We start from the raw sequence: 18,535 nt of genomic DNA, 5'->3' as shown, positions 1-18,535 counted from the left end.
ATCCATCCACTGTGTATATTGTTTATCTTCACTTGGGTCATAGGTGAGCTGGACCTGACCTGGAGCTGACCTATCCCAGCTGACTTTGGGTGAAAGGCAAGATACATCCTGGACTGGTCGCCAGCCAATCACAGGACATTGTAGTCTAATAATGTGGCTACTTCGCGGTTCATTTATCGCGGGTTCAGTGCATCGCAGATTTTTTCAAACGTAAATATATATATATATATATATATATATATATATATATATATATATATATATATATATATATATATATATATATATATATATATATTATTGATTTTACTTTTGCGGCCCGGTAGTCCAGTGGTTAGCACGTCGGCTTCACAGTGCAGAGGTATCGGGTTCCATTCCAGCTCCGGCCTTCCTGTGTGGAGTTTGCATGTTCTCCCCGGGCCTGCGTGGGTTTTCTCCGGGTGCTCCGGTTTCCTCCCACATTCCAAAAACATGCATGGCAGGCTGATTGGACGCTCTAAATTGTCCCTAGCTGTGAGTGTGAGCGTGGATGGTTGTTCGTCTATGTGTGCCCTGCGATTGGCTGGCAACCGATTCAGGGTGTCCCCCGCCTACTGCCCGGAGACGGCTGGGATAGGTTCCAGCACCCCCCGCGACCCTCGTGAGGATCAAGCAGCTCGGAAGATGAATGAATGAATGAATGATTTTACTTTTTACATATACATGGAGGACAGTACTGTATATGTTGCTCTATGTGACTCGCTGTTGTTTTGCAGCTTCTCGCGGACCGTTTGTGGACTTTAAAAAAATTGTTTTTTTTTGTTTTTTTTTACCTGTTTATGTTAATTGGACGCTACTTTGCGGATTTTTTTTTTTATCACGGGTGGTTTTGGTCCCCATTAACTGTAATAAACAAGGGATTACTGTAATGCTTTTTATTTATAAGCACCTTTCAAGACACCCAAGGGCACTTTACAATAACAAAAAAACACAAAACAATACGGGTTAAGCAGCTGCCAGCCAAACGCACCAGCGTTCACTCAACCCGGAAGTCAGAAAGAAACCACAAGGGAGGGAGAGTGGGAGAAGAAAAAAAAACACTCAAACTATCTTCAATTATCTCAGATTACGATGAATACGATATTAGATCATTCATGTAGTATTTCTCAAAATGAAAAGAAAAGGAAAAAAGTCAACATGTAAGCCTACTCGAGTATACAAATGCATTTTCACTGCTGTACATATGGCGACAACATCCGCTTTGTGCAGAAACTACATAAGCACACACTCCGGCACATGTCTATATGACCATACTCTCACACTAATAATCGATTATACCTTACATTACACTCAATCCAACATGTTAAAAAATGCAGCCTGTAATCAATTTACCACTGAGCACTGATTTATATAGTTTTTTTGCACTTGACTTTTGAACCCCTTTTTGAACACAGCTAGCGATTCTCTGTTGGGTTTTTTTGTTTTGTTTTGTTTTTGTTTTTTTCATTTCTGTGACTTGCTTTCATCATTAAGGATTTTCAAACCACAATTCTGACAACATTCCAGTTCCAACAGCAAAGGTTATAAAGCCTCTATCCATTTGAATATCTTGTTGGAATTTAGCAAAGTAAATATTTTATTTTTCAATAAGAGGCCTATTGATTGTGCTTGGCTTTCGATAGTCATATTGAACAAGATTTCACGTTTTCCAGGTCACCCTGCGTATGGAAAATGTCAAATAAAAAATAAATTGCATCACTGAATTCAACAGAGCGCCGTCCAGAAAGTGTCTGACCTCGATTGCCAGCATCTCAGCGGTGTGTCAAATGGTGAATTGGTGAGTACTTGCGTAAATACGCTTAGGGCTTGGCTCAAATATTTAGTTATGCAATTAAAAGCACTGAGAAAAAGACCCGCTTCCTCCCTGGCGGTGCTCTGCGTGGAGTGCAGCAGGCAGGCAGGAAAGCATTCCTGCACCCTTGATGTTGGTATTGATTCTGTGGCTCTTGTTGGAGAACTGAAGTTTTGATTGAGAGGAACCCGAGAAGTGTAGATGTACTGCAGCACAGCTGTCCCTCACTGTCTGGAGTTGCTCCCACGAGAGTAAGGGCGAGAGGTTGTCTGGTCGTGACCTAAAAGAGTCCATCCGCTTTCCCTTCGATTCTTTCCCAACCTTCTGTGGCTGACTTGGGCTGTGATTGCCAGTAAGAAATTGCCTTGCTTCCAAATGTTGGCCCGTATTCCAAACCGTATGTCTTCAGAGGCATTCGATTGTAGTTTAATTGCGGTTCTTATTGTGTTATTTTGTTGCAATCCTGACAAATTGGCACACGAGACTGGAGTCAAGAGATGAAAGTGCATGCCTGTTCTCTCACTTAGCTCCCTGGAGTGTGTCATTTACATATAATCACCTGTGTATAAAAACAACAGAAAAGCAAGCTTGCAATTATCACTTGAGCTGAAACGAATCTGCTTTCTCTTTCTACTGAATGTTTTGAATTTGTTGCTGTGTCTTTTATGCTGTTGGGTTGAGACAAAAACTGCAGGTTTATTCTTCCTTCTAATTTGTTGGAATGCTCGCTGTTTGTCGAGACTGCCACTCAAAGACAATAACTTACATATGTAGGGGAATGATGCAGGACCACTTGTTTGCAATTTTCTAACAAAGCAGTCTCGTAAGGTTTTGTTGTTAAGATGAATATGAAGACATTTTGTTCCATTTGCACGGATGTTCAAATTGAAAGGCTGAGTCAAGGATCTCGAAATGCGTGTAGTGGAGCATTGCCTTAAGGATGAAACGGCCCGATTTCAAAAGCTGTCACTCAAGATACTGTGTAATTGGAATGTATCATTTAAAAGCTGTTTTTTAAAATGTTTTGTATATATTTCCTATTCCGATTACTTACAAATACAAAGCATTGTATAACATATTTTCATCGGGTTGCATCTAAATTTATAATAAGCCACATTTAAATCACTGGCATGTTAACAAAAAATAAAAGATTTTGTACAGTTCTAAAAAGGATTCTTGGAACTTTATCATATACTTTGTATCATAATTGGATTGAATCGTGTTAATTGGATGATCATAATTGGAGCATACGCTATCCTTTTACTTCATATTTTGATAAATACATATCATATTGCAATTGGGGTGGATTGCATCATAAATGTGCTTTTGTGTGTGTGTGTGTGTGTGTGTGTGTGTTTGTGTGTTTTGAAAGTGAACTTTCTGAATTTATCAAATCAGAAAATCTGAGTTGGGTCTTCACCATATTGTGTTTAAAAAAATGGAAAGACTGAAGCAAAATGAATCAAGCGGAGGTCAGTGGAAGCACTTCATTTGGCTTTAGTGATACATTTTTCTCTTTCCATTCTCGTAATATATGGAAATGACTGAATTGGCTGTTTATTCAGCAGTTTAGTGATCTCGATGAGCGAGAATAAATGGGTGCCCACAAAGGCTGTGGCGTTGAGCCATGAGTCCCTGGGGAGACCTATTTCACCAGGGAGGCTGTTATGACGAGGAGCAATGGCGGCTAAGAGGAGGACTCTCAATGCTCGAATATTAATGCTAGTTGGAGTGGCTCCATAGATATGATGATGCGAGGGATGACTGAGTTTTGATAGATTCAGATACATGTCTGATCCATCTTCAACGGCGAGGCTGAATGCCCTCAGCCGGTCTCCTACTATTTGCTTTAACATCTGATTTCCCTCAATGACTGAGTGACAGCACACCATTCACACTAGTTGCCACGCATTGAGTCGCAAAAAAGCTGTCTTCAGTGGCCAGTTTGGTGAACATTATGTGAGATCGGGTTCAAAAAAAAGGTCTGTGCATTTTTCTTGCCCTGAACTATGGAACTAAAGTATTTGGGGCATGCTTCATGGACTTTCCACGTGGTGCATATCAAAGTTGGAATATTTTTAATTTACTAACGTCTTGCCAAATTGAGATATCATTTTTTCGTGTCAGGATTCCCTGAATCAATACAGCACTGTTCTTGACTGTTTGCTATTAGATGTAATAAACATTTGCAGACAACATAGACATTTCAGTTAAAGTAACACTTTTATGACATGCGGTGGTTTTGTGCTGGGATTTATTTCATTTTCCAGTACATAGCGCTGCTTGCATATTCGTTGAGTTCTGAGTCATGTTGCTTTGCATTAAAGTCCCACACAAATCTCAGAGGGTGACTTGCTTTTCATTTGGCTTTGAGATGCTCATTCCAAAATGCGGACAAGCCTCTCTCGACCATGAATGTTAAAAAGAAAACATGGGAAAAAACAATAAACTAAACTAAAATAAAAGTTTACGTGAATTAATCGGACTTGTGTTCAAACTGGTAAGCCTGCACTGTCACCATGCTTGTTATCAAATGCAAGGTAGGATGTTTTATTATAGATATAGTTTATGATTAGGAACAATTGGACTGTTCACATTCTGCTTTGTGTCACTGTCACCATTCCTTTGTCTGCCCTGCAACTTACTCCGATTCACAGAAGCATCACAGCACCCTCTGGCCATCTGAGTGGATCGTCTCTGAGTTCACCAATGAGTGTCTTGTTAGGCTCTTGACATCGGGCCATATGTGACAGCACCATTAGCCAGTGAAGGAAGCCAGATGATGGGCCCCATAGCCTGTAGCTCCCATGCGGTAGCAGAAGGTGTGGCACCGAAGCAACAAAAGTACACAAGGGACTCAGCCTCACGTTAACCCTTTGTTGGCGAGTCAACAATTGATCAAGGCTCCCCATGCCCTTTCAGTGCTGGAAGTTCTTTGGGGATCTGCATGTCCCCCTGCAGGCCAATATGCTTCACCCTCTGTCATATGTGAGGTCAAGACAAGCGGTAAACAAAGATTATTGTGTTCGCTGTACAGTGATGACACTTCCACTGTCTCATGCGCTGTTTGATGGTGGATCCCCAAATTACAGTTCAAACTGTTCTAAAGTAAATCTTCAGGTGCTCGGTGAGATGAAATCTCTTTTGTGGCCTATTTATCTGGTTGGCCTCCAAATGCAACGAGTTTTTGCATGCATTTAATTGCGGAGGTTCCACTGTTCCTCTTTTGATGAAGGACCAATGCAGATGAGCACCACGAGTGTAACCATGAGTGAATCCACTCCTACACAGCTTAGTCTCTGCAGGCCAAGGCCTCTGATGATTATTTATGCTCTAGTCGGACTAAAAGACCTAGTGGCAGAAGCACCAAAGTGCACCTCATTACTTCCCCAAAGGGCCTGGGCTTAGTGCGTTGGTAATAGACAGAAGCCCAGCCACCCTCATTTGTCACAGGCTCCTGGGTTTGATGCAAAGCCCCCCTTGAGCACTTGTTGCTTAAGTCTAATCCTGCAGTAGACCAGGCATGTCGCTCTGCTCAGCCATCACCACTCTCCGTCGTCATGGCTCATGATTTCGCTCTCATTTTATGTTTAAATGAAATCCCTTTCGTATTTGAATGGCAGGGCCATTGTTGACCCCTGCATTATTCCCTTGGAAGGCAAGCAGGAGAAGAACGTGACTGGAGTTATTTGTCTAGTAAACACGAGCCATTGAGGATTTTGACAGAATTAGGTGGTTCAAGTTAGTGCACCAGAATAGCTTAAAGCCTGAATGGCACTGATAAAAATGTGTCCTAATACCCATTCATATTGTTTCCAAATGTACTAGCAATACTGTATTTATTCAAGTTCATTTTTACAGTGGTGGAAGAGTAAATGAAGAAGCAGAAATTAATAGCCATCGTTGAAGATAGGATGTTACAACTGCTTCGGTGACAATGGGCCCTAAGTGGAAATAAAGCAGTAATTGTTTTCTAAGACTGCTCATTCAATGAAGAAAATGGAGATATTACAGGCAGTATTCACACATTTTTGTTTTTTTGTTTTTTTCAAGACTGTTCACCTCTACATGATTAGATGAAGGATGTTTCATTTAAAATTAGATGTCCAGGCTGAATAAGGTGAAAAAGTGCATGGGAATAACGCTCATTAAATCATATTAAGTGTGTAATAATGAAGTGAAGTGCTGTGCACAAACAACTTGGATTGCAGATAAAGGAAGGTTATTAAAATATGAGTTCAGACGATTAAAAGTATGAATTCGAACAAGTAAAAGAAAAAAAAAATTGATACTATATGGCCTGGAATTCCTTGGAATTCCACCTTATAGCGGTTGTACACCACACTCAATGGAAGGGTGTCACTGTCGTGGGTTTTTGTGTCGCTTGAGATTACTCGAACAGGTTCTCCCGACTGACAAGACCCTGAAATCCCTGGGTCCACCCCACGCTCCTACCCGCCGATGATAAAACCATCTTTTCGACTGGTTTGCACGCTTGGAAGCAATTAAGCGCTTCATTATGCAGATTAAGTGTACTAATTGCCTCACGTTATCAAATTGATTACAAGATACTGCTCTAAGGCCGACACGTGTGCCGCTTTCTTCCAAAGGAGCATCTTAAAGTGTGCCATTTATGAACAGATTAATGACAACGAATGGCACTGTGAGCCGTGTCACCAGCGTGTCACTTCGCATTCGGCAAATTTTCCAGTGCAGGAGGGAAAAGATGGAACGAGATTGCTAATTAAAATGAATGTGTGACAGTCAGAAAGACTAACAATTACAAACGTCAATCTGATTGTAGTCAACAGGGGGAGTCTCCATTAATAGGCAAAATGAGGATCATCAATCACCCAGAGGGGAGGAGCAGCACACACTGTATCTTGTCAGAGTCACTCAGTGTGGGGGCAGCAGCATGATGTGTATCCCAAGGACAGAAAGAAGAAAAATAACATTATTTTTCTTCTTTCTTCGTAACACCCACATTGTCACCGTTTTCAGCGGGAGGATTGGCCAGGATGCAGTTGTCAGTTCCCATTGTTGAGTTTGAAGCCTTCCGAAGATATTGTGACATGTGCTGAAAGGCTTGTGACTCCATATGGCTGCACTTGATTCAATGAAAGGTGCTGGCACTGCGTACCTTGTTGATATTGTTGTATTAATAAAACATGTCCCCTGCTTATGCAAATGCTGACAGCCATCTTTGCAGTCTTAAGTGGCTGACTCGCACTCTTCGTTGTGAAGTATTCAAATGACACAATCTGAAAGGCTGGGATATTTTAGCACTCGTGTCATGATTGAGTCAAACACGTATGGGGTCTGATACCATCTCTAAATCTATCGAGGTCAGGGGTGCCCAATATGTTGATCGCGATTGACAGGTAGCTCGCGGGCTGGTCCCAAGTCGAGGGTTGCAGAGGGAAAACAACCCAACCCAAAGCATTTGTGTGCCTGTGTTAGTGTTACTAATATGATATACTGTATTTTTGGCATTCTATCAGTCTCACCTTCACAAAAAGTAAAATAAAAAAGCAGGTCACCTTTAACCTACGGTCGCGCGTGACCTGCATCACAGGAAGTTGTTAGCCTTCAGCAGTCTGGGATTACAGTTTGCGATCTGAGCTCTTGCGTTATATCTTTTTTTGTTGTAATTCTCATTCAATAGTTTGTTTCATGTACAATTCATCGAAGGAACTGGCAAAAAGTAGGAATTTTAAAAGCTACTACCGTTCACAAATCACTCTGCCCAAAATCCAGGTGAGTTGAGCTGACGTGATACTGTTCAATGGAAAAGCGACTTCCACACCCGAACGTACATTGATGGTGTGTCTAAGCCCTGTCGTTGCGCTGCAAGGAGGGCGGTGTGCTAGACACATCTCTTACCAGCAGCCGACCTTGAATTGACTTTCTGTGATGAAGATTTATGCTTGATCCCCGAGCTTTTTGTCTTGATTCCTTAGAGAATTCCATCCCAGTCTAAGAACACTTTTTGAAACTGCAGAGACCATAGATCTCCTACTCGGTTCTTTTTTTACCACCCACATTTCTGATCCAACACACACACACGCGCGCACACACACACACACACACACACACACACATACTGTATATATATTAGAGCTGTCGAACGATTAAAATATTTAATCTAATTAAAAATGCACTGTCATAATTAACTCTAATTCACTAAAAATTAATCATGATTCCTCACGCATTTTTTTTATCGTTTCTGACTTTCCTTTTATATTTTTTGTCCTATTTATCCGCCATTTTAATGCTCTCATCAACATGGAATCATGAATCAGTTTTCTATGTGCCAAATGCAAATATTTACTGAAATAACAATTTCGATTTTCAGTTTTACATGAACATTTTTCACTTGGAGCAGTTATTCACACATAATCTCTCACACAATATTACTGGATTTAAGCCATGGTTGCATACTTTCTTTTCTAAACGTTTTTCTCAAGTTTGCTTTGAACACAGCAGTCAGACTATGCTGACGGTTTTGTGTAGACATAATTTCGGATGACTACACTTGGTTCGATGACAACACTGGAGACGTTTTATTTTCCACTGCACCACTGAACTTCACCGTCACTGTCAGACGAACACAGAGAAGCTCCACCCGCTCTATTTATATGGACACGGAACACTGTAACCTTCCACACAAAATAGTTCCATACAAGTAACAATCGCGTCAGTGGCATACCATACATCGTTTACCTGTATGATACAGGTAACTTTGGTCTTGTCAGTGGAGCAATCTGGCAACTTTTTAAGAGTAAACTTTCCATTCATAAACTCTTAAAGTATCCGTTTTCGCTGTCTCGCGCTGCCGTGGCTGGCAAAACAAACATGCGTGGACCCATGCAGCGCGCTTGTTGTTTTGTTTCTGGTTTATTTATAGAGCAACGTAACATCCGCTGTGACTTGTGCCACGTTAATCTCGCGAGAAAAAAATTTAATCCCATTAAAATTCATTTAAATGAATGCCAATAAAAACGCGCTAAACTGACAGCTCTAATATATATAAGATAAGAAAACATTTATTAGTCTCGCAATGTAGAAATTCCTAATTCACAGCAGCAAAGTTATGAAAGGAAGAAATAGAAAAACAAAATATAGGAGCTGGAAAGGCAGCCACTCTCGCGGCGCCATTTTGAAGTCAAAATAACAAAAATAACACAACACAACACATAGGACACAGACAGTCGTGCAATCTTCACCACTTTCCTGCATACACTTTGTTGTCTGAAGCAGTTATAGATGAAAGAGGAGAGGAACAAAGTATCCTTTCACCAGTGGATCAGAGACGTCATGCTGAAAATGTGCACACGTCTGCTACAAGCTAAGTTTTGAAAGCAAACACGAAGCTGTAGCGTCCATTTACGAAAAGAGATTAGTTCACTTCTGCTGTCCCACGTAATCCGCTTCAAACTCCAAGCCACGACTCCCAGTTCCAAATCCGCATCGGCGCTCGGCGCTAACGCTCCTTTTTTCTCATCATCGGCTCCTGAAGACTTGCAGACCGTTCAACAGCACCGATCTCTGCGCAGACCAAAGTGGGGCTGTGAAAAATGCTGCCCATTACAGGCGCAAAACACAAGCACCGGGACTGTCCATCAACGACAGTCAAATGGCGCCGACATTCCTCACAGTCAAAAACAGTGCTGGTATACCCATGCTGCCGAGAAGGCGCAATCACCAAGCACAGAGTCTCCTCCTTGATGAATGTCGTGGCCAAAAAATGCTGAAAAGTCCATATCAGGTCCACACGACGTAACAACAAACACAAAGTGACAAAACAAACACAAAAACAACAAAAAAAGCAAGGCTCATGACAGTACTTGCTGACGGCTGCCTACTCGGGCGCCATCTTGACTTCAAAGTACCTACATACATACATACATACATACATACATACATACATACATACATACATACATACATACATACATACATACATACATACATACATACATACATACATACATACATACATACATACATACATACATACATACATACATACATACATACATACATATACAGACACACACACACACACACACACCAACTAGGCAAGTAGAGTGTATCTATCGCTGTGTCATTTCAGATTATGGTATCATGAAGATCTGAATTTACAGTGCACGTGCCATTCCGAGCTGAGGCCTGAAATGTCCCAGTATTCTGGAGTCTATCAACATCTTTTCAATTTGTAGTCATTAAGACACATTGATGTTGGCAATGGAGGGCAGAAAAAAAATCTGCACCAGTACAACAGAGGTGCGTCTTGTGGGAGAATGGCTTCATCATTGTGTTCGGGGTTATTTAGGAGATGGCATTGTACAAACACCAAGCTAAAATTATGGTAAGATAAGATAAGATAAGATATCCTTTATTTGTCCCACACTGGGGAAATTTACAGCCTCCAGCAGCAAGAATGTATGTAGAAAGGAGAAAGAGAAAAAAAAAACAACAAACATCTTTCAATTAAATACAATATGAACACAAATGGATAAATCGCAGTACTATTTACAATTTTCCTTCACATCATTTAATTATTATTATTATTATGATTGTTATTTTTTATTCATCAGCCTGACAGCAGTCGGTAGGAACGAGCGTCGGTATCTCTCCTTCTTGCAGCGCGGGTGTAACAGTCTCTGGCTGAAGGAGCTACCAAGTGCTGTCAGGGCGGGCTGGAGGGGGTGGGAGGGACTGGCCATCATAGCTTTTAGCTTAGTTACATCCTTCTGTTGCCCACCTCCTCCAGAGTGTCAAGGGAGCAACCCAGGACAGAACTGGCCTTCCTAACCAGTCGCTCCAGTCTCTTTCTGTCCCGGGCCGAGATGCTGCCTGACCAGCAGACAATGCCATGATGGATGGCCGAGGCCACCACCGAGTTATAGAACGTCTTAAGGAGTAAACTCAATTGAAATAGAAAGAGCGTATGAAACCAAGTTTCTCGGATTAGTAATAGACTCAAAACTATGTTGGAAACCACATATCGATAACGTAAAAAGAAAAATAGCCAAGACCGTAGGGATCCTCTACAAAACCAACGAAGTGCTAAATAAGAGATCTTTGTACACATTATACACTTCATTATTATTACCATATATGACCTACTGTGTGGAAATATGGGGAAATGCCTGCAAAACAAACACACTCCCTATTCTCAAACTACAAAAAAAAGCAATTCAAATTATTAATAGATCAAAATATACGGAACCCACAAATCCTCTATTTATCAAATATAATACGATGAAATTTTATGACCTGGTTGACTTTAAAATCGCCCAATTAATGTACAAAGCACACAATAACCTGCTGCCAAAACATTCAGAAGTTTTTCGAAATTCGAGTAAGCAATTATGAATTAAGAGGTTCCAACTCATTCAAAAAACTCAAAACAAGAACAAACATCAAGCAAAGAAGTGTATCTAGCAAAGGTGTTAATCTGTGGAATAATCTCGAAACGGACCTAAAAATGAGTAAATCGCTTGCTGAGTTCAAAAGCAAATTCAAAAAAATAGTACAAACAACCTACATTAATCAGAGTTAAAATGATAAATTCTAAACATTAAATATAATGATAAATCAGAACTAAGTTGATAAATAGAGAAAGGTATTGAAATATCCATTATGAATACAAGAGAAAATTGACACAAGAGTGCCAGGGTGAGGATGTATAGAATCCCGATACAAACCAAAAGCTGTAAAAATATCACGGTTAAGGGTAAAGTATGAGCCTTAATGGAGACTTCTTACTTTTTCTTTTCTGATTGATATAAAAATGATTTAGTAGATATAAACACATAACGGGGTAGGACTAGATAAGTTTTTTACTTCATCCTACTCCCTTGAACATAATAACTGAGTTGAATGAAGACTGATTTCTTTCTTTTTACTTTTTTTATCTACCTTATTTTCTGTCAAATTATTACTGTATATGTTTTATGTTCAATAAACAAAACAAACAAACAAGAAAATGTGTATACATCAGATGGCTGGTAGGCAGTACGGAACAAGGCATTTTTTTCCCACAGAAGTGATTAAAATGATTGAGGACAGCGGTAAAGTCATTCATCTCTCAGCAAGGTGACGAGGGACATTCTGTGTGGCAGACTGTTGTTGCCTCCGTACATGTGAGTGTGGGGGGGGGGGGGGGGGGTGTTTGTCACAAACTTGATGTGGTGAAAAGGGAAAGGCATGGAGGCAAATATCCACACAGGGAAAGTGTTTTGTTTTTTTTTCTTCTTTTTGGAACAGACAACATTTTTTTTACTATCCCCTCCACATTTTCATTGACCTTCTTAGGAACAATTACGAACCCGTGTGCGATGTTTGTTTTACCACCATGCATTGAGATAATCTAGAGCTACGTGTGGGACAAAATATATGTTGCACTCTAGTGATACACAAGTATCAAATATTGATATTGTTACTATCCAAGTGTGAGAAAGCATGAGAAAACAGTCAATTAATTTCATCCATCCATCTATTTTCTGTACTGCTTGTCCTCATTACTGTTGCGGGTAACTTCAGGCGAGATGTAGGCTATGCCCTCAACTAGTCACCCTTCCAGGCCATATGGTAACCAAATGTTAAGCGTGTCTGTCTCACAGTTCTAGGGTTCTGGGTTTGAATCTCAGCTCCGGCCCCCCCGTGTGGAGTTTTGATGTTCTCTCTATATTCAATATATTGTTTTCAGGAAAAAAAAGAAAACACACACACACTCACACACACACAAACCCCAGAAACGATTCAAAAACATATAAATGTTTACTATATCTCTTCTACTCATAATATTGAATAAAAAAAAATAGAAAAAATCTGCTAATATGCAAATCTTCGGTTGCCAAAACACGAACCTGCAGAGGTTGACTGCAGTTTTCATTTGTACTATCATCATTCACCATTAAATGGCAGACATGGCTTAAATGTGCTTACACGGGGTCTTATACTACCTGCTAGTATGATGTGAGTTCATAATGTAGGTTTCTTTGCGTACCCCCGTCTAACACAGAGGAACTCGCCTCTTGGTTCAACTCGTCATGCCGTGCCATCCTGGATTTGGTGGCTCCTTCAAAAATTGTGCTCCCAAAGCCTAAACCCAAGCCATGGTTTAACGACATTACCCGCGCAGCTAGGCAGGAGTGTCGCAAAGCTGAACGCAAGTGGAAAAAAGACAAATTGCATGTCTCTTATCAAATTTGGAAAGACTGCTGGCGTAACTACCAGCTCACAGTAAAAGAGGCCAAAAGAGAATATCTGTCGGACCTTATTCTAGCTAACCGTCACAACTCACGCGCACTATTTAAAACGATAGATTCTGTACTCAAACCCCCTCTGCATATTTGCTTGGATTCTTCACCCGAGATGTGCAACAGATCCTTCAGTTTTTCATTGATAAGGTCTCATTCCATCCTGTAGACTTGGGCCCCCTGTCTCCTTATCTGAAATCAACGGTCTCAAACTTGGGCCTTAAACTGGACAATGATTTCATACTCGATCGGCAAATTTTTGCCATTGTTCAATCCAGCTTCTTTCACCTTAGACAGCTGGCCAAAATAAAACCTCTCCTCTCACATGAACACTTTGAGACAGTAATTCATGCCTTTGTCACATCCCGGCTCGATTACTGCAATGCCCTGTACTTTGGAGTCAGCCAGTCCTCCATTAAGCGCCTTCAGCTGGTCCAGAATGCCGCTGCTCGCCTCTTGACTGGTACTCGTAAGAGGGAGCATATAACTCCTACTCTGGCATCCCTTCACTGGCTCCCCATTCATTTTAGAGTTATTTTCAAGATCCTTCTCTTTGTTTTCAAATCTCTGAATAATCTCGCGCCACCTTACCTCTCTGAGCTCATCCGCCCCTACACACCTGCCCGGCGCCTCAGGTCTGTGGACCAGTCTTTGTTAGAAGTACCAAGAACTAAACTGAGGCTCAGAGGGGACGAGCCTTTTCTGTTGCTGGTCCCTCTCTCTGGAATGACCTCCCACTGAACATTCGGCAAGCCTCCTCGCTGCCCATCTTTAAAGCCCTCCTCAAAACTCACTTGTATTCTTTGGCGTTCGACTCAGCATGACTTAGATTTATTCTTGATTTTACTGCTTGGTGCTTCCTACCGCCTTTATTACGGATTCGTCTTACTCTTTATTGTGTATGTTAAATCGCTCCATGTACAGCACTTTGTATGCAGTGATGGCTGTTTGAAAGTGCTCTATAAATAATGTTGACTTGACTTGACTTGACTTGAACCTTGAATGATCATTTTTATTCCAGAAAGCACTGGAAAAAAATAAAGAAAGTGGTTATTTTGTTGCTTACTTTCAATCTCTTTTTGTTGGGTTGGCATACTGAGTATTTTGATTGTGCATTGAAAAATGTAAGAGGACTTATTTTACAAATCTGAAAGTATTTTGTCCATACGTAAAAGGCCATTTTTGTCTTGCATCTGGATGTGTGCGGTCCAATGTAGCCACCTCCCCGCACCAAGTAACACTGATAATACACTGCGGCTCCCTCGTGACCAAAATGAGGACAAGCACTATAGAAAATGAATGGTCGTTGATATCCTACAATTTAGGTGTCAACAAGATTAGAAGAGCTTTCCTTCAGTGGGCTTGTTGTCAGTACATAACCAAATTTGAATGCATGAACTGTTCACCTGAAGCCAATTAGCACGGGCTGCTTTGTGAAAGTGTCAATTCGACGTCCGTAGATACATGTTCATCACCCCACTCCGCTTACCCCATCCGACTCTTCTTCCATCGTCTCGCCTTCCCATCAAGTGCCCTAATCTCCCGAATGCTATCCAACCTTCCTGTTCATCCCCTGCCTTCAGGATTGGTTTCACACAGTGATCCCCTCACTGACCAGACAGGCGACTGAACAATTAACCTCCAAGGCTGACCCGAAATATCGCAGACCTTCTCACGTTGCCGTTCTTATTGATCTCTAATAGATTTCCAACAGGAGGAGGTAAAAAAAGTGGATTGAGTTTCACCTGGCCAGCCCTTAGGCTTTTTGCAGAAACACTGTTTGGCTTGTTGGTATTCTCCCCTCGCTAAAGCGCAATACAATTGTGACGGCTCTACAGGATGTTGTGTAAGCGGGCCAGACTGGTGAGTGCCAATGTGTTAATAATAGTGTTAGACACTGTGGCATTCGACCAATTGTGGTGCAGATTGCTTCTCTATTCCCATCCTGTTAAAACCTTACATTTCAGTTATGTTGCTAATAGAACGAAAGCACTCTGATGGAACCAATTTGACTGAAACTGTATTCCTCGTTAGATTGATTATTCCCTGTGGTATTTATCGCTTGAACCTCCAATGCAGCATCTATCCAATTCCATGTGTTTAAGCATTTCTCTCTCACACCAATTCATTTATCAAAGCCAAAGTGCTCTTTTTCCACTGCCTACATATTATGCTAATGTGTGGGAGTCTTCTGTGATTGTATTGATAGTTGAACATGTGCAAATTGAAGCCGGTAAGGTAATGGCTCAAAAGACATCCAGTCCAACATATCCACTAATAGATCTCCAGAGAGGTAACATAATCCCTCAACAATATCTTCTTATCATATTACAAGTGAACTATGTGCAAAACGGGCGGGGGCTCACTATCCACAAATGAATACTAAGCCTCATACTGATCTTTAAGCTTATTAGGCTACATGGGGAACAGAACGCCTTCAAGTAGTGTCTGTGATGCAAGGCTGATGAGGGATGATCTCTCTGATACTAGTTTGTTCCCAAATCCTGTGCAAAACAATGGCTGATCAGACAACCCCCCCCCCCTCCCTTGGGCATTAATTGCAATCAAGAATAGAAGATTCCACATTGCGCCATGAGGGTAACCACACTTTTGTTAAAAGTGCTTGAAGTGCTTGAAGTGCTTTTGTCATCACAAGAAGGAGCAAATGAATGTTGGACGCAGATTCGAGATTAGTCGTAATGCACATCTCTATCTCCCTGTCCACGAAGGTGATACACTTTGCAAAAGATGAGGCGCCCTTATCTCCCTCGCTTTGCTGGTCACCCCTCACCAATCTATTACCGTGATTCCTTGTCGTCACTCTCTCATCTCAGTCGTCCAGGCTCTTATCTCTATCCTGCTCCCTCACAATGACTAAGCCCTAAAGACACTCTGCAACTTTTCCTTATGCTTCCAAAGGGTGGCGGTATTACCAGAGCAGATATACACGAGGTGCATGTTCCTCGGACACAGCCCTAACAATATTATTTTAGTCTCATTGACATCAGGCCCATCCATGACATCAAACAGAGATTGATTGTTGTCATATGATAAAGTGGCTGAGCAAACGGTTCTGCTTGCAACTGAATAGCCAATGGATTTTGAACAACACGCGTGGTATTGAAGTGGCAATATTTTACATCAGGAGTCACATCAGTTCCTTTCCAGTCCTCTACCAGAAATTTGCAACGTTTCAACAATTACTTTAGGAATTGTATTTGGGGTAGTTATTTAGGACAGCTTATGTAATTAAACATTGCTTTTCTTATTTTACTGTGTGCAATTCTTACAATAAGGTTACACAAATTAACTAATTTCATGCCAAAACCTAAAAAAAAAAAAAATAATTGCACAGTTCTTGCTGTGACGAATCTAAAATGTGCAGAGACATTTTGGCTCCAATAATGTTGCTCAGTGCTCCAGTCACACTGCTAAAATTGTGTTTTGGCATGTGCACAAAGCCAACAAAACACTTTGTCATGACAGATATTGACCCATCAAGCAAATGACAATTATTTTCCCCCACAGTGCCATGTTTCTGTCCGGGGGAAATGTGAATGTAATTGGCAGGGGAAGGCCAAGTTTAAATGTGGGAATGCTTTGTTTTTGTTGTTGTTTTTTTTTTTGTATATCATTGACAGTATTGCCGTCTCTTCTTCATGAGGGTAGGCAGGTTGGGGTGAATGAGAGAGGTGGGCATCTGGGGAGGCTATAATTCATGGGTTTGTCTGTGTTTTCCCTCCTCATGTGGAAGGAGAAGGAGGCTGTAACAAGGCGCCGCTCCACAGGGGGGAGTTGGCGTTTAGTGGTGGCATTGATTTTATAAAAGGTTGCTCAGTGGGTTGGCTAGCTAGGCCTGTCAGCCTTAGCTTGCACGAAGCGAAACACATCGTCAAGCTAATTGTTTCTTTGCTCAGCCAAGAATCTTCTTCGAGTTTTGTCTTTTGTTTTGTTTGAAATATGGATTTGCATCAAGGCTTTTATTTTTGGCATCCAAAAAAATCTAATCATTTGAATGAGTTTAAGACGTTTGCGCCACTTGACAGTGTCGTACCCACCATGCAGAGATGAAAGTTAAGAAAGGGAAGCAGCGGTGCTGAAAGACAGCTCGATTGACAGTTTTGCTGGCTTCTTTTGACAAATGGTTACAGTTATAACAAACGACGCGCATCACAACCGTGGAACACAGGTCAATAATAGTAGGAGGAGTGAAGAAGCAATTGCTAGAGCGCCACTGATATACGATACAGCCCAAGCAAGGCAGAAAGCAGGGCAGCGCTGCAGTGCTGGTCTTCCTGAGAATGTAGTAGGATTACCTGATTTCCTTTGCCATGCACTTGGTGCACCTTCCAATTTTGGTGGCTGAACGTCTACTAAATGTTGCACCTGCTGGAGCCATGCAAACAATGCCACGCAAGTAGTGTAAAGCAAATTTGGTGAATTTGATCTGAGTACAGACAGACAGATTCTGCGCTCCGCGGACAAATGTGGCAGATTTCATATTAAATATGACAACAGTGTGCATCAACCTCTGCATGACTGTATCTGTCCGTTAATTGAACACACACACACACACATATATATATATATATAGACTCTAATATATAATAGAGCTGTCAGTTTAGCGTGTTTTTATTGGCATTAATTTAAATGAATTTTAACAGGATTAAATTTTTTCTCGCGAGATTAACGCGGCACACGTCACAAGCGGATGTTACTTGTTTGGAACTATTTTGTGTGGAAGGTTACAGTGTTCTGCGTCCATATAAATAGAGCGGGTGGAGCTTCTCTGTGTTTGTCTGACAGTGGTAGCGACCTAGCGAAAATAAAACGTCTCCAGTGTTGTCATTCGAAATGAGGCTACACAAAAACTGTAGAGAGACTTCCGCACAAGAAGGACCAACACAATCAACATAGCCTGACTGTGTTAGGGGGAGTGACCCCCCCCCCCTTTCAGAATGGTTTGCCCCAGCAGCACGGGAGAAGTGCGTGCGCTTTTTTGTACGGCGGGCAGTTTTGAATACAGCGGCACAGAATGAACACTGGTGTCCGTTGTCTCGTTATTCTTCAACAAACATACAGAAACAGACTGCTGTGTTCATAGTAAACTTGAGAAAAACGAAGTATGCAACCATGGTTTAAATCTACAATAGGCTGAGTACTAGTTTACCTTAGATGTGCACTTTATAATGTTATATTGCTCTGTTTTGATTTAATTAAAAAAGCTGTTAAAGCAGCTGTTGTGTGACAAAATATATTTTTTCACTGTTGTTGATGGACTGCAATATTGTGTGAGAGATTATGCGTGAACAACTGCTCCAAGTGAAAAATGTTCATGTAAAATTGAAAATTGAAATTGTTATTTCAGTAAATATTTGCATTTGGCACGTAGAAAACTGATTCATGATTCCAAGTTGATGAGAGCATTAAATTG

General features: G+C 41.1%; 1 protein-coding gene and 1 long non-coding RNA gene across 8 annotated transcripts in view; one reads left to right on the top strand and one right to left on the bottom strand.

The window, feature by feature from the left end:
• diaph2 (diaphanous-related formin 2) overlaps positions 1-18,535 on the top strand; it is a 471,059-nt gene that overhangs the window by 309,419 nt on the left and 143,105 nt on the right. The window lies entirely within an intron of this gene.
• Positions 1-18,535, bottom strand: part of LOC127608270 (uncharacterized) — a 147,591-nt gene that overhangs the window by 53,653 nt on the left and 75,403 nt on the right. The gene's annotated exons all lie outside the window — the stretch shown is intronic.

The sequence above is a fragment of the Hippocampus zosterae genome, chromosome 1 (assembly GCF_025434085.1).
Source record: "Hippocampus zosterae strain Florida chromosome 1, ASM2543408v3, whole genome shotgun sequence".
In the NCBI taxonomy this organism is placed as follows: Eukaryota; Metazoa; Chordata; class Actinopteri; order Syngnathiformes; family Syngnathidae; genus Hippocampus; species Hippocampus zosterae.
This window is presented reverse-complemented; position numbering and strand designations above follow the sequence as displayed.